At 44.4% G+C, this 25,678-nt stretch overlaps 1 protein-coding gene across 4 annotated transcripts in view; it reads left to right on the plus strand.

Moving 5' to 3' along the window:
* Positions 1–25,678, plus strand: part of FOXP1 (forkhead box P1) — a 563,431-nt gene that overhangs the window by 54,774 nt on the left and 482,979 nt on the right. The window lies entirely within an intron of this gene.

The following is a 25,678-nucleotide window of genomic DNA, read 5'->3' on the forward strand; positions in this document are numbered from 1 at the left end:
GTTTGTGGGTGGCTGTTTTTTATTTTGGTTTCGTTATCTGCCCTTTGTAGTAGTAACTCTGGCATCATTTCTTGCTGCTCAGATGTTCTGTGGCTTTCAAGCAAAGAGACTTGAAAATGTACCAAGTCAGAGGGCTTTATAAAAAGTGGTCTCTTGGAGCCAAGGCCGAGCTTTTTGGGACCGTCGGTGACATGTTACAATGTCCCATGGGTCTTTGTGTGTGCCGTCGCCTCTGCCTAGAAGGGGGGTTACAAACGTGGGAGTTGACAGGAGCAAGCAGGCAACTGAAATGCATCAGTTGGGATGCTCAGCCTTCACCCCGTTGTTGCCACAGGAGAAATGCTAGTTGGATGTGGCCAGATCTCTCCTTGTATTTTCCAAAGAAACAAAACTTAAATAAAAAAAAAAATGTTTAGTCTTAATTATTAAATATTGAAAACTAAATAAAAATGAAGTCCGTCAAGTCTGTGCAAAGCAAAACACATTTTTGGACCACGCTGGGCTCCCAGGTCATGGTTCTGCAGTTTTAGGCCTATAACAGAACCCCAGGCCCCCAACCACCTTCTTTCCATTTCAGACTACAGTTTCAGGGAAGTACCCTGTCTGTCCCCTTCAGTGTAAATTAGGAGTATTCCTCTGCTGCTGTCCCTCCACAGTCCCCACCTAGCATTTATTTTCCTGCATTTGAAGGGTCCTCGTACTTCCCTCTGTCATCCCCTGGACTGTGGCTTCTTCCCCCTTATGTCTATCCTGTTGGCATGCAGTGGATACACCCTGAGTGATTGCCAAGGGGGGACCTTGGTGCAAGTTGGGGTAGGGGTGGGGGTGGGAAATGGTCCTCAGTTCTCACCTGGTGTGTTTTCCTTCCTCTTCTCATTTGCATGCATTCTGCTTGGTGTAGGTGGTAGAGTCAGGTCATCTCTGCTCTCAGATGGCAACTGTCATGGTTGATTATGCCTTGTGACTTTACCTGAGTTGCTTTAGAGAGAAAAATCATAAATGTCATAGAAATTTCAATTGACTTGTCAGTGCCAACCTGTTTTGGTTCCTAGAGGCTAAGTGGAGACACAAGACCGACAGGTTTCTGATACACACTGTTCTCAGCGTTTTGGGGATGCCTGACTTACTCATTCCTTTCTAGAACATTTTAGATTTGAAGCCATTTTCTTGAGGGCAGTCACACACTGACATTTTTAGGCCAACTGGAATAGCATTTTGTTGGCTGTTCTGGGAAATGTGGGGGAAAGGCCCCCTTCTATCCTTGTAAAGATGTCCTCAAATCTAACCCGAGTGACAGACGGGGACTATTTCTAATGAGCCGCCAAGAGGTTTGCATCTGATATAATCCTGCAAGGATTCCTGTGGAGTTACATAAGATGGGCTTTCCCTCCTATTTGGAATGAGAACATTTAAAGGGGTCAGCCAGTTTCATGCTGGGAAGTCACTCTACACATATGCTAAGAAAATGGATATATGTTTTTGAAAAATGTGAGCTCTTTTCCATCATTGAAAAGGAATGTAAAATGATCTATTTTTCAAAAAGGTGTAGAAATTGATGAGGCAAACAGAAGTCTATGAGTGGTTCATTTATGGGTTAGCAGAGAACATGTTCTGTGTTTCAGACACTCGTAATAAGATGAAGAAATGTCCCAAGATAATTGCAAGGATGTATGAAGTTAATAGGGAATGGTGTGTGGGGGTGCATGCACGTGTGTTTTCTCTCCTGCTTTCTTCCTGGCTGTCTTTGTGTGTGTGTGTGTGTGATTTTGTTTTTTGTTTTTGTTTTTGCTTTTCTGTACTTGTTAGTAGATGTTTATCGCATTTTAATGTTAAATCGAAAGATGGTGTGGTCACCTACCTGGCTCTTTGTTGGAAAAACATACCCAGGAATGTTTGGACATGTGTTTGTTGCATTTAACACAGGCTCCTTTGAGAAAGATATTGTCTTCGGCAGGGCCTGGCCACTGCATTTAGGAGAAAGTATTTCGGCCGCTGGAGAGAACAAAGCATTTGCTGCTGTCCTGGTGGAGCTGGTCAGCATCTTCCAGAGATTCAGTCTCAGATGCACATTTCATCATGCAGAACGCCATGCCGTAGTACCATTCTTGGTTTTACCGGTTGGGCAAGAATTGGGCTTTTGACTCATTTCTTTGAGGCATCTCAAAGATTATGTCTTTAATATTTTAAGCCAAAGAGTCGAATTAAATTTACCCAAATTCAGTAAGTATAAGGATCTGTTGCATGAAACCAGAGAAACCGTGGGAATGTGTGGATGGATAACCCAGGACGGAGGAGTGAATGAGGAGAGACGGGGTCCTGTGAAAAGGCCCATGACTTTTCAAGAGGATTCAAACTTCAGTTATCAGAAAGTTAGGAGGCTCTGGGCCTCGGTGTCAGACATAGGAGGAGATTTATAGTGGTAGGGGCACTTGATCTGCCTAGAGAGAGTACGACCCAGAATATGACATCTAAGCTACAAGGCTTTTCTGTGATGCTGTTCTATAGACGGTCTCTTCAAGAGCGACTTCTTTTTTTTTTAAGATTTTTTATTTATTTATTTGACAGAGATAGAGACAGCCAGCGAGAGAGGGAACACAAGCAGGGGGAGTGGGAGAGGAAGAAGCAGGCTCATAGCAGAGCAGCCTGATGTGGGGCTCGATCCCATAATGCCGGGATCACACCCTGAGCCGAAGGCAGATGCTTAACCGCTGTGCCACCCAGGCGCCCCTCAAGAGCGACTTCTACCTCTCTTTGTCTCCCTAGCCTCTGCACAGCTCACACATCTCTCTTCCCTCACTCTTTTATCCCCAGTTCTATGGCTATTTTCATATGCACAGCCACTCTATCAGCTCTTTCTCCTTGTTGTTTCCCCCATGCTTGCATAACGCCCGGCATTTAATAGGAGCTCAATAAATGGTATCATTCACTGTCAGGTCACAGAGGGAAGGAGGGGGTATTAGCTAAGGTCATGGCAGCGGCTGTAACAAGTATACCCACACATAGTTAATGATTCAAGCTCAACAGATGTTTTTCTACTGATTGCCAGGGCCTCTCTTCCAAGCGTTGACTCAGGCGCCCTCTCTCCTTCCAACCTAAGGACTCTGCCCTCTTCTGCCTTGGGCTTAAAATTTTGGAAGTTTGAAAAAAGAGCAGGAGGACCGCAGAGGTGAAATTTTTACAGGCCAGCCCTGAGCGTAATGCATATCACTTCCGTAGATACTCCACTTAGGAGAAAAATATTTGGTAAAGTAAAGAGAGAGAAAAGAGCCCAAGCGTCATTTATGACTTTATGTTCTCTTGTGGGACTAGATTTTAATTGCCAGGAGGGCAGGGATAGTGTTTTCTACATATTCTTATCTTTTATGACTTTTCTAAGCAAGTGACAAGAGTGGGAAGGTTCTTGGTTGACTGACCTTGAGCTTGAGTTTTCCCAACTGTGGAAGAATTCTGTTTGCCTAACAAGGGAGAAATTTGGAGTTAGGGAATCTTACTGCTACCCCTGAACTGATGAGATCATCGGGTCCAGCCGGCTGTATTAAGTTTCTTAGAGTCCTTAGAGAGATGCATGTACTTAGATAAAATGGAAAAAAACAACAACAACAACAATAAACAAACCAAAAAAACACCAAAAACCAAAACCAAAAAAACCCAAAACCCAGAAAGGTAAAACCACTGTAAATTCTCTAGCAAGATTCTCTCTGATTTCCCCAAGTAGGTCTCTGTTAGGAGAATAAGTTGGGAGTTTTTTTCCGGGGAGGGTTCATGATTCTACTATGATTGTACCATTTCTTAAAAAGCTAGCTACTCAGTGGATTTGAAATTTTGAGGTACCATTCGGTGCATCTAGTGGATTTCCAGGGGAGAGCCAGTACTGTCCTTTATGTACCAGAGGACAACCATGTGGGTAAGATGAAACCGTCGTTCCGTGCAAGTAACAGCAACTCCAAACACTACCCAGTAACTTCTTTTTATCTTTGCGGTAATCCACTGAGGTGGTTTTCCCATTTTACAGTTGAGGAAACTGAGGCCTACAGAGGTTAAGTAGTTTGTTCAAGATAATGTGGCTAAGTGGAGGAGCTGGAATTTGAACCAGGCAGCCTGGGGCAAGTACTCCGTGAGAGAGAATGCCTTGTCTTCTCTCTGATACGAGCAACATTAGACTTGAGGGAAAGGCGAAGCGATACCATCAACTTGCATGGAACGCCGGCCATTGTCTGGGAATGATTGGACGAAAAATCTCCATTTGATTGGGCAAGTTGTTCCAGTGGCAGTAAAATAAACACCATTTCCCTGACAATTATTATAATGGACATTTCCCTGACAGTTAATAAAGTGGTATAGATACTACTTGATAATATAATCCCTGCTGCCAGTTGGGCTGCTAAACCCAAGAAACCCCTGGGCAGTGGTAGACAAATACGTTCTCGCATTGTTACTTATTTAACTCATGTCACACGTGACTAGACAGCGCTTTCATCATTGAAAGTGTTTGGTTATTGCCCTCTCTTTGACGCCCCGAGTCTCTGTGGGCTTGGACTTGCAGATGTGTTGTGATTGTCGTCTGTATTTTGCAGTGCCGTGTCTAATTGTGTGTGTGTGTGTGTGTGTGTGAGAGAGAGAGAGAGAGAGAGAGAGAGAGAGAGAGTGTAGTTTGCTATACCACTTCCAGGGTAAGTTAATATTTTTAGCCAAAGTAAAACATAGTATTTTAATTCTCCTTTCTGACTACTTAAAGCTCTGTATTAAAAAATGGGTTATTTTCCCAGCACTAACTAGCATTGCTGACCTCATTTCCAAATTGGGATGCCATGTTTTTCTCATGCCAATAATGCAGCTATTTGAAATCCACGGAGGGTGAAACAGAAAGCACACAGTCGGCTCTGACCAGTGAGCCGCACTTGGCCCTGGGTAGGCACTTCGCAAATGCTTGTGAAGACACTAAAAGAATGCATGAACGGATAAATGCATCTTATTCTGTTAATTTCTTTCATTTTTCTAGAAAATAACCAAGGTACTAATATATTTCAGGAGGGGCACCTGGGTGGCTCAGGACAGTGAAGCATCCGACTCGTGGTTTCGACTGAGGTCCTGATCTCAGGGTGGTGAAATCGAGCTCCACATTGGGCTCCATGCTGAGCATGGAGCCTGCCTAAGATTTCTCTCTCTTCCTCTCCCTCTGCCCCCACCCTGCTTACGCATGCGCTCAATCGCTCTCTCTCAAAATATATATGTATATATATTTCTCAGGAGTGAGATTAAGATGCAAAGTATGAGAAACTATGGACTCTGAGAAACAAACTGAGGGCTTCAGAGGGGAGGGGGGTGGGGGAATGGGATAGGCTGGTGATGGGTGGTGGGGAGGGCACGTATTGCATGGTGCACTGGGTGTTATACGCAACTAATGAATCATCGAACTTTACATAAAAAACCAGGGTTGTACTGTATGGTGACTAACATAATATAATTTAAAAAATATTTTAAAAAAAGCCCTTATAAATATAAGCATAAGTAAAGACTGAGAAACTATCAGAGGGGACTTAAGAGACAAAATACTTAAATGGAATGTGATATCTTAGAGTGGATCCTGTGACATAAAAAGGATAAGGAAAAACTGGTAAAATCTAAATAAAACCTGGAACTTAGTTAACAATAATATACCAGTTTGGTTTCTCCCTTTTGAAAGTGTACAGGGCAATAAAATATGATAATATTTGGGGAAACCAAGACTGGAAGAGGAGAGAATATGAGAACTCTCTTTACTATCTTTAAAACTTTTCTGTAAAACTAATATTATCCTAAAATAAACATTTTATTTAAAAGAAAAAAAAAAGATGCAAAGTATGAGCTCCTTTTGATTTTGATGTAATTTCTAACTTGCACACAAGTTGCAAGAACTATACAAGGAATTTCCATACACCCTTGGCTAGATTCACTAACTAGTGAATCTAAACTTGGTTCCATTTGTTGATTCTTCTCTTCCTACCTCTCTCGTTTTCTTCCTCTCAAATGGATTCTCTCTCCATCTCACACACACACACACAATTTGTATGCTTGTACCTCCTTTTCCCAAATCGTGTGTGAGCAAGTTTGAAACCTCACACACCTTTAGCGTGACGTACTTCAGTGAGTGTTGATTCCTACGGGGCTGTTCCCTTAGGTGACCACGGAACACCTGTCAAATCAGGGGGTGGACGTTGATACAAGACTGCCCTCTCCTTTTGTGAGTGTGGCGTTCAGGTCTTCTACAGTCGTTGTTTTACCTGTTCCAAGATCTCCATTGCGCTTAGTCGTCCTGTCTGTGTTATGCGTTTGTATTGCATGAACACGTGACTAAACAACATCTCTGATGGCATTTCCAGTGAACTACACTGGCCATCCTTCCAGTCCTTTCTCCTGGCGGCAGACAAAATAGTCACTAAGCATGGGAGACGCGGGGTATCCTGACTCCTTGTTCCTTCCTTGAAAAGACGAGCACTGTTTTTAGTGGTGATGGTGGTTGTGGTGGTTTTTCTGGCAATTTTCCTTAGTAATCAGTCCCGGGGTCTCACTGCCCTAGCAGCAGAAATACTTGCCTGACGTTAAGTGAGCAGAGGGGAGCGAGGTGGCACTTAGCGGAAGCGCCGTTGGTGTTCCGTGTTTCATGCGGAGTGACTTGTTTCTCTCTGCTGTGGCCTCCCAGTGCAGAAGTCACATTTTCTGCTGCACTCCTCTCCTTCCTCCTCCCTACACTTCTTTAATTTCACAATGGGAATTTGCAGTGATGTTAGATTGGCTCTGGCAACGGCATTTTGATGACCCCTGTCTCGGATCATTATAGTAACCAATAAAAGCTTGAAAGTGACTGTCACTCTGCGAGCATGATTCCAATGACTTGTGGCGAGCTCAGCTGTATAAATACGCAGGGTTTGGTTTTGTTTTTTTTTTTTCTGTGTAAATTTTGATCAAAGGGAAATGCGTATACCATTAGTTGAATGTTTCTTTTGATTTTAATCACGTCTGAGTGTAAAACAATAAGCAGAAATAAAATGGCGTTGGAAATGGGAGCTTAAGATTTGGAAAGACTGGGCGTGTTGGTCTGCATGGAAGCTTTCCAGACCCTGGTGAGATGCGGAAGGTCAGGGATAGGTGGCAGGGGCACGAAGGTCGTGGTCGTGTCTTCAACCAAAAGGCAGGATCCCAGGCCTGATGTTACAAGAGGGTCTAGAGTCTCCAGCTTTTACCAAGCGGGATGATGCTTTGTTCTCAGATTCACAAACTGAACTTTTTGAGTTAAAAGAAAACTTCAGTGTATTTAGCATGGTTATCTTTATGCTGTTGAATTAAAATTTTGACTTCTAGAAAAAAAATAGTAATTTTTACATTTTCTTTTGAAGTCGCCTGCTGTGGATCTAATTAATTTTTATTCAATTACAGTTTTGCATGGTTGAACTGTGTTTTTCTCGTCTTAGGGCTGGGCATCTTGTTGGCGAGTGCAATGGGGTATTGAGGGGTGAGAGAGCTGCCCAGGTTAGCCCCCTCGTGGGAGCAGAGTGAGTGAAGTGAATTCAGGGGCTGTGTCTGTGCCCCAGGTGCGAGAGTGGAGCCCCTCGCCTGGGTGCCCTCCATGTGCAGGGCTTAGGGCCGTGGTCTCTCTGCCATGTCTTTGGTGAGTGTAGACATGTTTGTTTTTCTTTCTTGCATCTGGGAGGCAGAGACAACACACCCTGACCTTCAGGGAAGACTGTCTGCTTGGAGTATCTCCTCTGAAGTCCTTCCCCATCCAGTTGTTCATTCAGCAGATACTTAGTAAGTGCCTGTTTTGTGCCTGCCACTGTTCTGGGGATGCGGAATACATCAGTGGACGAAACAAATGCTCACCGCCTCGGGTGCTCGTATTCTGGAGAGAGACAGAGGATGGAGACAGAGAGACGTTAGAAGTACATCATGGAGCATGTTAGAAAGTGCATGAGGGGGAATAAGAAGCAGGGGTTCACAATAGGAGTGTGTTGTGTTGTACTTTTAAATTGTGTGGCCAGGTAGGTGGCTTTGAAGATGCTATTTGAGCAAAGACTTGAAAGGACATAAGGGAGTTAGTCCTGTAGAATATTGCAGGCAGAGGGAACCTTTAATGCAAAGGCCCTTTGGTGTACAGGGTATGCCCTGCAGGACTGGGGGACAGTCAGGAGGCTGATATGACTGGGGGAGTGAACCGGGAGGAGTCACCTGGGGGGAGGTGACTCTCGAGAGCTAACTGGGTCCTCCCTAGTAGCTCAGCGTGCTGGTGGTACTGGAGGTATTGACCCCCAACCAGATAGTAACAAGATCCTTGCTGCCGTGTTGAGAGTAGACTGTGGGTGGGGGTGAGGGTAAAGAGAGAAACAGGGAGAACTGTGAGGAAGGTTGTATAATCCAGGAGAGAGGCGCTGGTGGCCATGGCCAGGAAGTTGGTAGCAAAGGTAGGGAGCAGTGTTTGGATTTTAGATCTATTTTGAAGGCGGGTTCCACGGGCTTTCCTAACGGAATCGGTGCAGGATTTGAAAGATAGGAGACGAAACTGACTTAGAGATCATTGGCCTGAGCAAGGTTAGAAGGGTCATAGTTGCCATCAGTTGTGATGGGGAAGGATCAGTATGTGTATGAAGGCTCTTTCCAGAAAGACTGAGTTCTAGATGTGTGGCCTCTGGGGTATCCAGACATCCCAGAGGATGTGTCATAGAGACAGATAGGTAACCAAGACAGGAATTGAGGGAGAAAAATGTAAGTTTGGGCTGGGAGCCTGGGGAAGCTGGGAATGCCTGCTAACTTCTGCGCATGCGGATTGTTTCATGCCACCCTAAAACTCACCTACTGGTTCCTCAGGGATCCTCCTTTGCCCTGCTAATCCCGTGTGGTCCCTGTCACAGAGATGCTCAGTTTAGCTCTTGAAGGTGACGTTTTCTGGGGTTAGGGGTTAGCTCTTGAGCTTTTTAGGGCTGGGGGGCTGGTTGCACACACTTGGAGGAAGCCGTCAGAGTCCGAGAAAGCCTGAGATGAACGCAGACTTGGAGATTGTCTCTCTCACCCCTCACTGTGGGAGGAGATGAGGGTACCCGGATGTGGGGCAGAGTGGAAACTGGAATGCGACTTGGCTGACTCCCCGTCCCGTTCTCTTTCTGCTCTACTGAGCAGGGAGCAGCTCCTGTTTGAAGAGGCGTTCAGAAAATGGGTAATGTGGTGCTTTTGCCTGCTTCATCCATTTACCCATCTTTTATCACCCAGGAAAAGCTGGATTGCATTTTGGAAAGAAGACTGCTATTGCTTCTCTGTCTTAAATATGTGCTCCTTGAGTGTTTATCAACAGGGGCAAAGGAGACTCTCCACGAACACTGTATGAGGCTTTTGGTAACAAAGTAAACACCGAGGTAATAGTTGGGGGAGTTAAGGATTCATTTTCTGGTGGGGATTTCTTCCTCTCTGGGCCTCTGGTAGAGGCAGGATGTAGCTCTTTTGGCTTTCTGCTTTGCTTGTAGGGTGTGTCTTCTCTTGGTTCTTTTCTTGAGAGAGGGCCTAGACTGTGCTGTCCATCCTGAGCCAAGATAAGAGGCCACTTAGGGGCCAGGTATGTGAGTCTACCTTTAGCCAGGACCTATATCCTGTCTCTAAGGCACCACTGGGAGGCAATATAGCACAGTCTGAACTAGATTCAAATCCTGCTTCTTTACTTAATTAGTATGTGACCTTGAGCATATTACTGAACATCTCTGAGCCACAGTTGCCTTACTCGTAAAAGATACGTTCCTGCGTTGGAGATTTGTTGTGAGAAGCCAAATGAGAAAAATGTGTGTCAAGGGCCAGACACTGCACTTGGCACATAGTAAGTGTTGAATTAATGAAGCTATTATTATCACCATCATGGCTGGCATTTCCTCCGAGTCCTACCTGCAGCTTAGGCCAGTTTCGTTCAGATTAATTTAGATTCCAAAAAAGATGTGCTAATTGGATTATTACATTTTCATGCGTTTATATTTATATATACACGCAGAGCTTTGAAATCTACACATGTATATATTTATCCATTCAAGTCTCTCTTTTAAAAATCTGTAAGAATTATATTTTTGAGTCATTGAACCATGATGAAATTGTTTTTCAAAAAAAGCTTCGCTCTAAGTGATCATTATGTAGGCCATCAAGATGGAGAATATTGTACAAATGGAAGTTATAAGAAACAACCAGAAAGAAGCCTGATGTTAATGCAGGGCCACTAGTAGAGTACATATTTTTATAATCTGGGGATTTAAAAACATTGGCACTCGCCTGCATTGTTTAGGGCTGGACGGCACAGACAAGGCTGTTTTGGGGTTGGGGTAAATATTTTTTTGATTAGTGCTACAACTTGTAGACTTGTAATCACGAGTGACTTATCAGCAGCTTTTCAAAATCTGACATTCCACACGGAATGCCCCAGTGAAGGAAAGTTAGCACTCTGTGAATGCTTTTACAGTTGAATTCCACACACATGAATTATGACAAGTGAGGCGACTACTCTGTGGTTTGTTGTGTCTGGTCTGGTTCCTACTTTTAAAGTTGCAGTGGCGTTTGGTCATTTGAAGCTTATTTTCACAGTCTGGCCAAGCCAGCAGGGTCCCGGGGCTCTGTAGGAGACATAAACCGCCAGCCTTTAAGTTAGAATGCTCAGTAGATAAGCATTTCAAGACTGTATTGCATCATACAAAGGGACTTATGGGCTTATTTAATGTACACTATTTGACTTAATTTAGATATTTAATGGAAAGAAAAGCCTTTTATTATCACCGGAGGAAAGAACTGCCAAACATTGTGAGGCTCAGTTGAAATATTATAACGGATGAACAGGGTGCAAATATATTTCACGGCCTTACATAATGGGGTGTTTAATAATAGTTGTTTCTTTAAATTTAGCACATGTACCTTAGATATTTGCACTCTGTAAATTGTATGCTGTGGTTCAAGAAACTCCCATTTTTGTGTGTGTGTTTTAAAAATTTGTTTTAATGAAGTATGTACTGATTTTTAAAAAATGAATTTCAACTGTGATTTATGTTTATTTCATGAGGCCAGATTGGGGAGTCCATGCCAGGAGTGAACAGTTTCCATCCTGTCTTTCGAGAAGCATAAGTGTGAGCAGTAGCTGGGTCTGCTGAACTGATGGGCCACAGCGCTCTGTGGAGCGGTTCGCTCGGCAGGCACTGGCCTGCTGTGTAGATCTGGCCGCCCCGAGGAGTAGGGTGGTGACCTATAACCCTGCGGAGAAGGCACGCAGGGGTGTCTGGGAGGGCACTGTGCCACATTGCTCCACCTGTATGCCTGCGTCTTCCACAGGAATTGTACCTACTCAGATCGCCGAGGCATGAGGTCAGCTGAGTGCCAATTTGATGTCCACTTCTGTCTTTCCAGGACATGGGGAGCTGTTATGGGCTGAATTAGCACCCCCCCCATTCATATGTTGACATCCTAACCCCCAGTATCTCAGAATGTGACCCTATCTGGAGATGGGGTGTTTATGGGGTTAAAGTAAAGTGAGATGATTAAGGTGGGCCGTAATCCCATATGAGTGGTGTCCACAGAAAGAAAAAGACTAGGACACAGATGCACAAAGGAAGGCCTTGCGAAGACACAGGGAGAAGATGGCCATCTATAAGCCGAAGAGAGGCGCCTCAGAAGAAATCAGCCCTGCTGATGCCCTGATCTGAGACTTCCAGCCTCTAGAAGTAAGAGAAAACAGAGGTCTGTCCTTTAAACCACTGAATCTGTGATACTCGGTGATGGCAGCCTGAGTAGACTTAATTCCCAAGCCAATCAGAATCTATAGGAAGGTGTATGTCATTTGGAAAAGTCTTTTCCGTATAATAATTCAATGTTTAAATACAGAAAACAATGGTCAGAAAACCTTTACTGGGAAGAAAAGCCGTAAGACTGACCAGATTATCGGATGCCGAAGCCATAACACTGCGAACGTTTGTTGCCCTAGGCTGGTCACAGGGCAAGGGTCTGGGCATCATCTCTTTCAGTTCCTACCCCAATCCTATGAGGAAGGATTGTTATCACCACCTTTAAGGAAACTGAGGCAAGAAGACATCTGTGGGATTTCATAGTCAGCAGGGTAGGAGCTGGGGCTCAAAGCCAGATAGTCCTGCTCCAGGCCTTTCCACGTTGTTGCTTTGTCGGCTTTGGGAGATTGGGGGCCAAGGAGGGGTATTTGTCGGATCTATTATGATTATTAATTAAAAGATACTAGGGCACGCTACCCTAGGGCATGGTTTTGTCGCACCTCCAGAGAGAGGCGGTAAAGTGCATTGAGTGTGGTGAAGATATCACTAGTAATAATAATACTAATCAGGACTATTACAGGGTACTTGGTGTGTGTGAGTCCTGATTTCAGTAAGCCCTGTGCCTACTGCCTGTTTCTTCTCGAAGCAGCCTGGAGCCGTTTTCCCAGAGTTTTCGATGGGGCCACACCCAGCAGATCTGACCCCAGCCCCTGAACCCCTCACCACTGCCTCCCCAGCAAGCCTGGTACCTGCCCAGCGTGGCATCTGTCACAAGGAAGGGCAAGGGGGTGGCTAACGTTTGGGTTTTGAAAACAGGAAAAACTTTCTTCTTTTTTTCCCTTATTACAAAAGTGATTTATGATAAATATAAAACATTTTAAAACCAATCCGAAGCAAAAATAAATAAAACTTATCTATAGTCCCATCCGCTAATGAGAATTACTGCTAGTGCTTTTCTGTCTGCCTTTGTAGTCTTTTTACTTGGAAATATATTCCCTGTGACTGTACATTTATTAATGTTTTCACGAGCAGCAACGTTAGTTAGAAAAAAGCAAGGACTTTGGAATAAGACTTGGGTTTAAATCATAGCATTCACTTACTAGCTACGTGACTTTGAACAAGTTATTTGATTTCTTTTTGTCCTTAAAGTGGGATACTAAACAGATAAAACTTACTTCATTGGGGTTCACAGTAACCCAGCGTATGTAATGTACTCTTTTGTAGCAACTGGTGCACAATAAATATACAAACCATAACTTTAAAAAGAATCTGTTTCTGAAACAAGTCTTTGTTACTTAGCAACATATCATTCCACAAACATTTGGTGAGCAGGTATGATGGAGGGTCATGTTTCCTTCAATGCCCTTGTCTATTTTTACAACCCTTCTTAGTGTCTGCATAGTATTTCATCAGTATGAATCCCTATTGTGCTTAAGTTTCACTGGACATTTATCTTCCCCAGCTTTTGTGCGCCCTCGGCAATGCCGTGTTTCTTTGCAACCTTGTCACTGAATTTTCCCCAGCGATGACTGTTTCATTAGTATCAATTCCAAAGACCAGGGGATGGACAGGAATGGCATGGTTTTCAGGTTGTTGAAGCAAAACCAAATCATCCCCTTCGAAGGTTGTGATCGCTTACCCTGAACCCAGCTGTGCACGAGGGTGCCCGTTTCTTTTTCTCTTTTTTAAAATTCCCTGTGCTGTACTTTTCACCTCCTTGACTTATTTCTGTTTGTGAGTTTTTAATGTAATATTAGATTGATGGACACAAAAGAAGAATGGGCGTAATTATGCCTGTGGGTCACTGACTCGAATCTGGCATCATATAGGATGAGCAGCAGCTCTAAGAACTGAAAGAGGAGAGGCCGTTGGGCACTAGTGTTCAATTAATTGTGTGGTCCAAGCAAAGGTGAGAACAGCAGCTGTCACATATGGAACCCTCACCATGGGCCAAGTGTGGGTGCCAGCTTTCAACCTGCGTAATTTAATCTTGACAGCAGAGCTTTGGGGTGGGGACACCTGGCGAGTCTTTTTCGCTCCATTTTATAGATGTAGAAACAGAGGTTTAAGGAACTTATGTGATTTGTCCAAAATCACAAATTAGGTTACTCTGGCAGAGCTGGGAGTTGAACCCAGGTGCTCAGATTCTCAGGTTGCTGTTCTTGTCCGGGGGCATTAGAAATGGAGATGGACACAAGAGCCAGCATGGCAAACGTGGCAGCTGGCTGGTGTTGGGGGAAGGGCAGAGTCTCTGGAACCCCATAGCTTTTCTTGCTCTTTGGAATAGAAGGCGGGGCTTTGACAGACACAGGGAAGCGGGGACGGAGAGCCAGTGTGGAGAATGTGAATATTCAGATGGTACCTATTGGGCCATGGAAACTTGGGCTGGAGACCTGCCAAGAGATGTAATAACACCACTTACCCTGTTTTAAGGCTTATATTCATTATTCCACTTAATCCTCAAACCACCCCATGACGTAGGAACTGTCATTACCTCCAGTTTCCTGCTGAGGAAACTGAGGCCCGGAGAGCTTGAATAACTCGGTGCATGAGTGTCACAGCCAGAATTGGACCCCAGGCAGCCAGATTTTTGCTGCCGTGGGCCAAAGCAGATCAGGAGCTAGAACTCCATGGGCAGTTTGCAACCTGGGATGTATTTGTTGGAAGTGATTTCTCTCAGCTTTTGAACTTTGTAGCGATTATTGCCTGTAGAATTCTAGCAATTAATTGTGTACTTGCCGTGACACAACTTCCATTTAAATCCTGTATTGTTACTTAACTTCTTATGCTGGGAAGATAACTGTGCCTGGATAGCCCTCCTCCCTACCTCCAAACATGTGTAGCACAGTTAAGCAGAGTGGGGCTCAGTGACTGTTGGAATTTCACTTGAGTAGTCTCATCCCATAGACTTCAGACAGGTGCCTTCTCTGGAAGGGGAGGGCTAGGGAAGAAAGGGTGGAGACAGTGCCCAGGTGTGTGAGTCAGAAGGAAACGAGAGAACAGACAGGAGACCGGGAGAGTGCTAGAAAGAGTCCCTTTTGCACGGGCAGTGGAAGGTCCAGATGGATACCTCGACGGCTCACCTAAACCCCTCTGCTCTCCATCTCCTTTCTCAGTGGGGGCATGCCACGCAGCTTCTAGAACTCACTTGGTCCATGCTCTCCTCCTTCCTAGGATTTGCTTGACTACAGGCAGGAAGTCAAGGGGCTTAGTGTGTAGGTAATCCCCATAGGATCCTAACCCTTGTATTCCGTTTGGGCTTTATCTCGGGAGCTGTGTCAGGTGTGCTCACGTTTCCCATTTGAGCTGGTGGAAGAGTGGTACTCTAGTATTGGGTGCCATTAGGGGAGGAGACGTGGCTTTGAGAGACACACGGCTCTGTCACTTACTGTGACTTTGGGGAATGGATACAGCTTCTCTGAGCCTCAGTGTCCTCATCTGTAAGATGATAGCACTTCCGTGTGCCGCTTTTGTAAGGCTTATGAGAGATTGGGCACAGATGCTCAGTACAGAGCACTGGGTGCGCAGTCAGGGCTCCGTACGCGTTGGCTGGTCCTAGAAGTGGGCGTCCTCAGGAGAATATCCAAGGGCCTCCCAGTCTGTGGAGCCACGAGGGTGGAAGGCCAGCGTGTTCCTTCTTTTCTTGTATTTATAACAGACATTTCACCACTTTGACGCTCTGACACTTTTCCTTGATGATTTGGTCCTAATCATCAGCTCTTCTGCTCTCCTGAGGCTTTTCCAAACCACGTCATACCACGCCCTGGAATGTGCACTTCTTTCTCAAAAGGAAATGTGGCCATCGGATGTTGGACAGCTCTGAGTCTGGTTGTTTTCTTCTTATATACTTACTGTCCTGATTAGTTATGTGTGTGTGTGTGTGTGTGTGTGTGTGTGTGTGTGTGTGTGTTTCGAAACTGTGAGAATTGTCTGGAAGTTCTTCAGTCATTTCATTAGTCATTTAACTTTTTTGGTTTTTAAGATTGAAGACAAATTTCTTTGAGGCAGTGGGTCAGATGGACGTGGCTGGCTGGGTAACCGTATCCCCGCTGAGTCAGCCGTCTGCTCAGACAACTAAAAGCTGAAGTATGCTTGATGACTAGTCGCTGGCCAACGTCACATTAACTCAACATTTCATTTCTGCTCCCAAGTTGTGGGAACTTGGATGCCTTTGCGGGTTGTTCGAAAGCCGTCCAAGTATTGTATGGATTGGATTTTTGAAGCCTGGAGTTGTCAGTTATCCCCTGATGAGGTGTTTTCGATCTGAGACGGAGGCATAAAATTGCGACATGCTATCGTTCAAAAGGGAAGGATTCCCTGCCATTAATTTACAGGAAGGGAAACCCAGGCTCTGAGAAACTCACTGATTTGCAAAAGGTCTCCAGCAGTTGGGTGGCCAAGCTGGGACAAGTTTTGCTCTTCTTCCTAATTCATCAGGCAGAAGCCACCCTCCTGGGCCTTGTTGTCCTTCTGCTAAAACTACCTGAGAAGCTGTTTATTTTGATTGCCTGACCTGGATTGGAGAGATGATCTGAATGTCAGGGGTGGTCGTTGCCTCACCACGCCCTCCTGACCCTCTCCTCCTAACTGCCTGTCTGACGTATCCCTGAAGCACGTTATAACCTCGGGAGAGGTCTGTTCAGCGTGCGTGTTCTCTGTTGTCTCTGTTGTGTACGTCACACGTCCTGGATGCCATATGGGATCTCTGTGTGTTCTAACGTCATCCTCTCCCTACAGCACCATACGTGATGAAATAATCATGCTTGGTAAATGAGGATGTTTATCTTATTATGGTACCACAATCTTGACGGTTTTGTCATTGTTTTTTAACTTCTTTAACTTGGGCATGAATTTAGAAGACGATTTGAGGGTATGTGGGGGATATTATTTGTTTTAACAAAGAATTTGGCCTCTTTGTTTTTATTCCTTTAAGTAATTTGTAATTAACCTCAAAGGCCTGTGGTAAGATGGCTTTTGTTTCTAGTTGGAATATGGGGACATAGAATTCTCTAGAAGAGAGATTTGGCTCAACTGCAGTGGAACTTGATGTTTCATCCCAGAGTCACTATTGTAAACAGCACTTTAAAATCCTTCTTCAAGACCGTTGGTTTTCTCAAAAAATGTTTTCTTTTTTCTTCCCTTAACACTTGTTATTTTTTTCCCTTTTCCAATAATGGAAGACTTTTCCTCTTTATAGTTGAAACTGCTACCATTTTCTTAATTGTGAAGGAGGCAGAAGTCATCCCAGAGAACAAGTCTCAGAAGTATTGCAGTTGATCCTGTGACCTAGTTGGTTTCTTCATTCTTTGAAAAGTTGTTTTATGCCCCCCTCCCCAAATCAGTTATGTATGCTGATTATTTAACCTTAACTTTTCACAGGAAATATAGATCCTGTTAGCAAGACAAGCTCTGGTGTCCTCACGGGTAGCTTCCCATGGAAGGTTACCGCTGGGGAAACCGAGGCTGGAGTTCATGGCTTCCTCCTTACATGGGACCTGCCATTGTAGTTTTTTCTTGTTAGTAACATCATCCCTATGAATGTGACTTTTATTCTCATCCATTAGAGAGGCTTTGCTTACCCACAATGCATCCCAAGCTTTTGAACAGATACATGGGGATTGTGTCTCTGGTGAAGGTGAAATAATATAATTTGTTTATCACCTTGAGTTGTTTACCATGGATTGTCAAAAATATGTTTTGAATTTAAAAGTGTGAAAAACAAGGTGCTAGCTATCAAAAAAGCTCTCCCCTCAAAGTAAACATATTTATAGAGCAAGACTCAAAACAAAATACTTGATCGTGATAAGCCCAGCCAATGAAAAGAAAGTAAACATGTTTACCACAAAAGCCTTATAAAGAGCCCAGATGGCACCCAGCTCTCTGTTCACTTGACTGTTCTTCCAGGGAGCTACTGAGGCTCCCCTGGGCCTCAGGGACAGAGATGCCATTTGCCCTACCAGCAGAAGATGTACCTTGTACAAGCCCTGCCCACTTAGCTTAGCCTGACTTGCCAGTGGGAATAGAACATTAGTCTTTTGAGCCATTGAACTGAACCGTGAATGGAAGGTGTTGGTGAAATTGAACCTGTAGTTCCCATGGTTCTTAAATAGACTGGGTGTTACACCCTGTTACAGACTGGGTGCCAGCTAGGCTGATGGGGAATCTTCCTGGCTCCCTGAAAGGACCCCACCTTAACACCGCATGTCCCAACCTTCTGACACTGTAGTGTAGGCATTGAGGATATCAGACACCAATCACAGCCAGCTCCTGCTTCACCCTGCTTATTCTGGTGAAGGAACCAAATAGCTTAAATAAGAAGTTGGTGGAAAAGATAAGGGTATCCTGAGCAATGCAGGGCATTTTGGGTACTGAGTGCTATGGAGTGAGCCTTAGATAATGTAACAGAGAGGAACTTCGGAAAAGGGGTGTTGGATGGTGAGGACTTTTAGACTTGAGGTGGTGGTGGCTTGCCTCAGTACAGTCCAGGTGTAAGTTTAGGAGAAATAACCCAGTGAAAGGTGGCTCAATGGGCAACTTTTAGTGAATTTCAGCATTGAAGTTCTTAGAGCAGTTTCTAAAGGATGGTGAGATCCAAGTTTTGGCCATGCCCTCAAGTATAGAGAAAGTGGTAGTGGTTCATTAGCACTTAATGAGCCCTTACTGAATATGGGCAAATAATATCCCAATTTTCAGGTATAACTGGCCCAGAGTTGCTGCTGGTAAGTGGCATAGCTAGGATGTGACATTCGCAGTCTGTTCCACAACCCATGGTTTAAGCTACTGCACTGTACTGTTTCTCAAAGGGCTTGGAAGCTTTCGGGGTAAGAAGTTAAGATAACCAGATGTGTATTCACTCATTCGAAAGTTGGTTGTTTTTTGTTTTTTTTTTTTAAGTGCCTTGTTTATATCAGGCCTTAGGTAAGCAGTGGCCAGGCTGTTAGAAAGACCATCTTCATGGCCACTGAGTTTTATAGAAGTGGCCACATTGGAAGGATCTAGACAGTAATTGTGAACCAGATACTAAAGTATCTGAAAAGATGTGGAAGACTGTCCTTGACACTTAGAATTAAAGGCCATACGGCTGGGCTGGGAACAATGGTTCCCTCTTATGTGGTCATCAGAAGAAGGGTTTTGGGGCGGCTGGGTGGCTCAGTTCGTTAAGTACCTAACTCCTGGTTTCAGCTCAGTTCATGATCTCAGGGTCGTGAGATCCAGCCTCGCATTGGGCTCCACACTAGGTGTGGAGCCTGCTTAAGATTCTCTCTGTCTCCCTCTGCACCCCCTCCTCCACTGGTATGCGTGCTTTCACATGCTCTCTCTCTCTCTCTCTAATTTAAAAAAAAAAAAGGTTTTTGAAGGATGAAGGAATCATAGTGGAGAGGGACGATGGTTTTTTTCTTTGGAGATAAATGATGGGCAAAGTGGGCTGTTAGCAGAGCAATACCTTGGTTCTAAGAAAGGGAATTAGTTGCCTGAAGTCATGGGATGTTGAGTGGATGGCTTCTGGAAAAGAAGAAAAGGGCATCTTTAAGCAAAAAGGAAAGTTTCTAGATTTTTCATGATGTTGGTAATGGAGGGCGGTGGGAAGAGGTGAGCATTGGAGCCAAGGTGAAGGATGAGTGGAGTTTCTCCAGTACAGAAATGGGATTCTGGGGTTGCCAGAAGGTAACAGGATACTTAAGGTGCCTCTCATCCTTGAAGAGGGGGTTCCAGAAGTCACACATCTTCCATGGAAGGGTTCAGACATAAGCTAGGCTGCTTATTGGGGAGGACAGAAGGGACAGACAGAAGCCACAGGAAGACAATCCTTCAGGTTTTAAATGGATCGTTAAGATTTTTAGTGAAGAAAGAACAATAAACAAGCAAACACAGAAGGTTTCTGGCTGAGCCTCAGTGAACTAGAAAAGTAATTACATGGAAACCATATTCCCTATGCGTTCTAATTAATCTAATGGGTTTACTTAAAAACTTGTTTTTGAGCATAGATACCAACAAGTCCTCTGATGAGTTGAAACAAATCTTGCTAGTTAAATTTAAGCAAGAGAATAGTAGTTAGCTCCAGAGAATTTAATTAAAGTGAAGTCAGGGGGGCTCGCTGAAGCCAAGAATGCTGGGATAGTTGACCCATTTGGTTAAATATGGTTGGCCATTTTTGCTAGAACTTTAGAACTTAGCTCTTGTGACAGAAGCTTCTTTAGGGTACATTTGAGGTGATTATGATTTTAAAAACAGAAGTATTATTTGTTCTTATCTGAGCCTTATTAATTGAGGCAGATTGGCATTTTATTTGTGAGCTGACAACACACACCTTTTTTTTTTTTTTTTTTTTTCCAGCCGGTGTGCTTTTTGAACTGGGTTCAGCATTGTCAGAAAGTTATTCATGGGAGTTGATGATGGAGCCTGCTCCACCCACTTCTGTTCTCTTTCTATTTTGGTGCCATTTGCAACAAAAGAAACTAAGTTAATAAATTAGAGAAGGATTGAAGCTCTCACAAATGCTCTCCTTCCGATCAGGTTGTGTAACTGATGAGACAAAGTGGGCCCGCTCTTCCTGTAGCACGTGAGACCTGAAGGAACATCCGTGTGAACCTCCCAAGTTGGCCTTGGCCTTGGGGTCCCCGGGTCTTCTGACCCATCTGATAGAACTGCATTAAAAAGTTTATAAATACATACAATTATGGGCGTGTACATTCATATGTACATTTGTGTATGTGTGTACATTCATAGGTACATATATTTTTGTGTCCATGTGTCTATATTTATATACGTGCATGTTTATGTTACGTGGCTATTTAAAATTCCAGATTTAGCTTTCTAAAGCCGGGGGGGGGGTCCAGTGTTGAATTTGAGTTTTGTGTCAGGGTCCTTGTAGGGAAAAAAGTGGCTTTTACCTCTTCTGGGCCTGGAAGGGCTAGGGAAGGGCAGGTAGTGGTTACTGGAACATGGAGATTATATCTTTATGGAAAGGGCTGCCTGGCAGGAGCTGTGACCTTTCATAGAGGGACTCAGTCAACCTGCATTTCCCTGGAGGGAAGGAAGCCTGGCTGTAAATTCCCCATCTTCTCCGTCCTCCGAAGATGAGACCTGCATTGGTGGTAATCAGCTGGAAGCCAGAAGGCAAGAGTACCTGTTGATGTCGTCCACACAGGACACTCAGCAGGGTGGGGGGATGTTGGGCAAAGGATCTGGAGAAGCCCATGGAAAACCATGCACTGCATTTTGTTCTGTGAACGTCTTTGGGCTCGACACCGCCATATTCACTCAGATAACCCATGGGAGAGGTCAGGGTGGCAAATCAGTCCCCAGGTCTTCAGGCTGGCCAGGAGGCATCGGACTTTGGAGCAGGGCTGCTCAAAGTGTGGTGCCGACACCAACAGCACCAGCTTCACTTGGGAGCTTTCTAGAAATTCTCAGGCCCTACCGTGGGCCTGCTGAATTAGGCACTCCTGTGGAAGGACCCAGCCCTCTGTGTTTTATTAGCCCTGCTGGGGATTCCAGTTGTTGTTCAAGAAGGGGAACGACTGCTGGATGTCTGGTGGTGCTAGATGGCCGGTAAACTACGACTGTTCACTGAGATGGCCAGTGTGAGCTTGCTTGGAAATGCCAGGCAGGAGCCTATTGTCTATATCAACCCACTTCTTTGCACTCCCCAGACTTCCAGTCCTCCTTTTTTAGGATGTTTCTTAGGATTCCAGAGAAATGGAATAAGGCAGTACAGTTAGGCCACGGGTGCTAATACCTAATGCAGTTCATGCCTTTAATTTCCAAGTTGCCCTCAGCCATACAAGGAAGTACCAGGCCAGGCCCTAGACTTTTGGAGGTTGTTTTTGAAAAGCAGATGCAAATGCAGCCTGCGAGCTTGTTGTTTTCCCGGTGCCTGGCAGTGTTTGGTAAACAACTTGATTGCTAGGTCTTGGCCTCAGGGAACCACAGCTGCTCTCTCCAGCTCCCTGCAGACTTTTGTACCGAGCAAGGATTGCTTCAGGGAAAAATAAACAGGGGAGAACAAAACAAGTAAACATCACGGTTGTTTTGCGGCTGTCTCTACCTGTTTTCCTGGAGCTGTTTTGCAACCACAGGCCCTGGCTTTGGTTCCTCTATTTGAAGAAAAAAACAAAACGAGGCAGGACCCTGTGGCATCCCAGGCTGCTTTCTTCACGGTTAGACTGTGGAGTGGCCAGGGGACCTGGGAAGTGTGGGTCACAGCGATTGCAAGCATATGTGCATTTTTAAATATGTAAATGGAAAGGGAGCCAGCTTCATTCTTTCTAATGACCCCCAGGATGGTAATCTGGTTTTCTCAATCTCTAAGAAAACAGATTGAATATGGCACAATTAATGTTTCAGCACTTCTAGGCTTTTCTCTAAAATAATTTAATGGGCTTTTAATTTATTGCAGCTCCTGATTAGTAGGATTGAGGCAGGATTGCTACTGATCCCCGGGGCCAAGGTGCTCCTCTGGGGCTGCAGTGAAGGGGAAGACAACAGAGTCCTGCTGTGTGTCAGCTTTGACCTCCTGGAGCTGAGCCCTGGCTCCCTGAATTCTTGGCCCTAAGGAGGTGGAGAGCTTGGCAAGGACCCAGCTTCATCCGGATGACCTGGGGTATCTGGCTGAAATGCAGATTCCTGGGCCCTGACTCTCTGGACTGGACGTGGGGCGGGACTGTGCCGTTCAAGCCGGTGCCCCGGTGGCACAGTCAGGCTTGCCAAGCAAGGCCCTGGCGATCGAGAGTGCCCCCGTGTAAGTAAGTGAGCTGAGCTAGGGGGCATGTGATGTGTTGCCAGATTTTCAAGTTTAGTTTTATGTAAGAAATGTTATTTTTATTTTTGAGACATGCACGTCATTTTGGTGCATTTACTTTTCATTGACTCGTGAGTTCAGTATTTTGACTCCCCCTTGCTTCTTAAGTCAGAGAAAATCATTTACTTTTGGCTCGAAATACATCTTGCTGAATGTCCCTGTAGAGAGGTGATGAACTTATGTTTGTCTGAAAAGATCTTTATTTCATCCTCATTTTTGAAAGATTTTTTTTTTTTTTTTCTGGGTATACAGTTCTAGGTAGACCGTTTTTGCCTCTGGGTGGTTTTCTGGGTAATTTATCTGGATATCTGTCTTCTCTTCTGTTTTTTTTTTTTTTTTTTTAATTTTTAAATTTTTTTTATTTTAGTGGCTGTATTTTTTTAATTTCTGGAGTTCAGAGTTTGGTTAGAGTTATAGAGCTTGTATCATATATGTATGGACTATAGTGTGTACGAGTGTGTAGAGTATACTGTATACATAGTATATAAAACTACAGTGTATATTTACATAGTATTTTGGTTAGACTTACAGAGCTCATATTTTATAGTATATAAATGTGTATATATATGTATTACATATATGTATGAATTATAGCATATGTGTATTTATATATTATGTATTTTATAGGATATATACTCCAAATACATATAAAAACTACAGTATGTAGTTTTATCAAGAGTCGGATGCCCAACCGACTGAGCCACCCAGCAGCCCCATGGTTTTTTATTCTCATATATGCCTACTAACTTTCATGCTTTTAGGAAATCAAGCAAGTCAGCATTAATGATCATCCCCTTAGAGCGTTGTTTGCCCAGCCTGTGTCTTAGCTGGAAACCTGCAGCTACTGCAGGCATGAATGAAAGGAACAGCTACCTGAACTCTCCCTCAGCCCTCCCTCCTCACTGCTGCTTCTGGGGGTGACTTGCCTTCTCCTCCCACCTCCAGGCCTCTGAATACAACGTTCTGCTTTTGTGAAATGCCTTTTCCACCACACCTTCCAGTTCCTTCTAAAACTTGCTCTGGATAATTCCTCTAGAAAGCCCTTATCCATTCAGATGCCTACTCTGTTTTTCTATGGTCGGTTGTACAACTTCTCTGTGCGTCTGAATCCCTCTAGAATCCCAGACTTCAGTAGTCGTCTGGCGTAGGGTTTGCAGGTTTGTTCTTTTCTTTTCTTTTCTTTTCTTCTTTTCTTTTCTTTTCTTTTCTTCTCTTCTCTTCTCTTCTCTTTTCTCTTTCTCTTTCTTTCCTTCCTTCCTTCCTTCCTTCCTTCCTTCCTTCCTTCCTTCCTTCCTTCCTTCCTTCCTTCCTTCTCATGGGTGCTGTTAAAGATTAGCTGCTATCTTTGAAAAATTACGAAATTTCACAAAATAGTCACCTAGATTACTGCCTTCATTCATACAATTGAAAGCTCTCAAAACCCTGGGCTTGTGTTCCCCTCTGGCAATGATTGGCTTGTGGAGGGCACTGGCTGCCCTCTTTAGCTGAGAGACTGCTGGTCTTTAGTCTGCGACCTTGCGCCTTGCTCCCTGTTCCTTACTACACCTGGCCTGGTTTGCTCACCTGCATCGTCTGCCTGGTCATTGTGGGACGCCTTAACTTTCCCTGTGTGAAGCAGGAAGCTCACGGTCAGAAAGGCTGAGTATCCTTTGCAAGACCTTGCAGCAAGCTTGAGTCAGAAGGGTGTCTAGTACAAGGTAGGCACTCAAAATGTTTGTGTTACTGTATTGACTGGAAAAATACAGAGTTAATGAGCGCCCACTTTGTAGAGTCAAGGCCCTGCCACTGTGTGATCTTGGGCAAGTTCCTAAGACTCTGCTTCCATTTTCTTATTTGCTTATTAAGGTTATAACAGTGTCTACCAGGAACTTTGTCGTAAGAATAGAAGTAAATGAAATAACTGTTGTAAAATACTTTAAACAATATCTAGCACATAGTGGGTTTTCAGTCACTAGCAATTATATTTTTGTAGGATGCTGAAGAGCGAATTCTTTTGATTGTTGAATCATTTGTTGATCCAGTAAATCTGTCTAGAGTGCCTGCTATGAGCCAGGCATTTGTCTGAAGTTCTGGAGTATAGTGATAAATCAAACAGAGAAGTTCCCTTATCTTCCGGAGCTTAGATTCAAGTGGGGAAGACCAGTGAATAAACGAGAAAAAAAGTTTATAGATTACAACAAAAGCTCTGGAGAAAGCAAATAGGATGATATCACTATCATGACTGAGAGTCACTGGGGATCTAGCCTAAGTGGGTAGGCAGGACAGCCTTCTTGAAGTGGCCTTTGCCCCTAAGACCCAGTGATGAGAAAGAGCCATTTGTGTAAGGAGTAGGCTCAGGGCACTCCAGGTAGTGGGAAAAGGCACGCGCTCCAGCCCTGAGACAGAAAAACACAGCTTGCTCAAAGTGGAAGGAAGACCGCTGTCTCTGCGTTGTAGCTGGGGATTGGGTTGGTGGCTGGAGGTGGCAGAGAAGTAGAAAGTGACCGCTTTCCAGGGCCTTGTAGGCCACAGAGAGAAGTTTGGTTTTGATCCTAAAGTTGGGCAACAACCTCAGCCCATTTCCTTTTTCTGTGTGACTCCAAGTTGTGCTTATACGGACACAAGTTTGAGAAACACTCACGTGCAATACATTTGGGCAGATGGCCATAACAGTTGGAGCTGTCTTCTGTGGAGAGAAATGGAAGCTTTCCATGGGCACCCAGGGGATGCTGTCAGCCACCGAGGGGTGTGGCTCACCAAGGTTGGGCACTAGTGCCAGGGTGAGAATTCTTCTATGCATGTGCAAAACCCTCTGCCTGTAGCACACCTTCAGTGTGGATGGCAGATCGATGTAAGAATGGTACGTGATAAAAATCTTTTTAATCAGGAATCTTAAAGGAGAAGTTGATAGTTGAGCTCATTTGGAATAAGTATACTTTATCGAAAAAACCCAACAAAGCGAAGCGGTGGAAGGGACTTAGGGAACATCAGTTACTGCCCTGACCTCGTTCATGAAGTAGCCAGAATCCTGAGATATTATACAGCTTTCCTGGGTCCACACCGCTGGTGACAGTATCAGGTCCAGAATTCAAGCTTCTCCACTCTGACACCTGCACATTACACAGTATGGTCC

This window comes from Ursus americanus, chromosome 14 (genome assembly GCF_024610735.1).
Source record: "Ursus americanus isolate L20-20 chromosome 14, mUrsAme1.1.p, whole genome shotgun sequence".
Classification (NCBI taxonomy): domain Eukaryota; kingdom Metazoa; phylum Chordata; class Mammalia; order Carnivora; family Ursidae; genus Ursus; species Ursus americanus.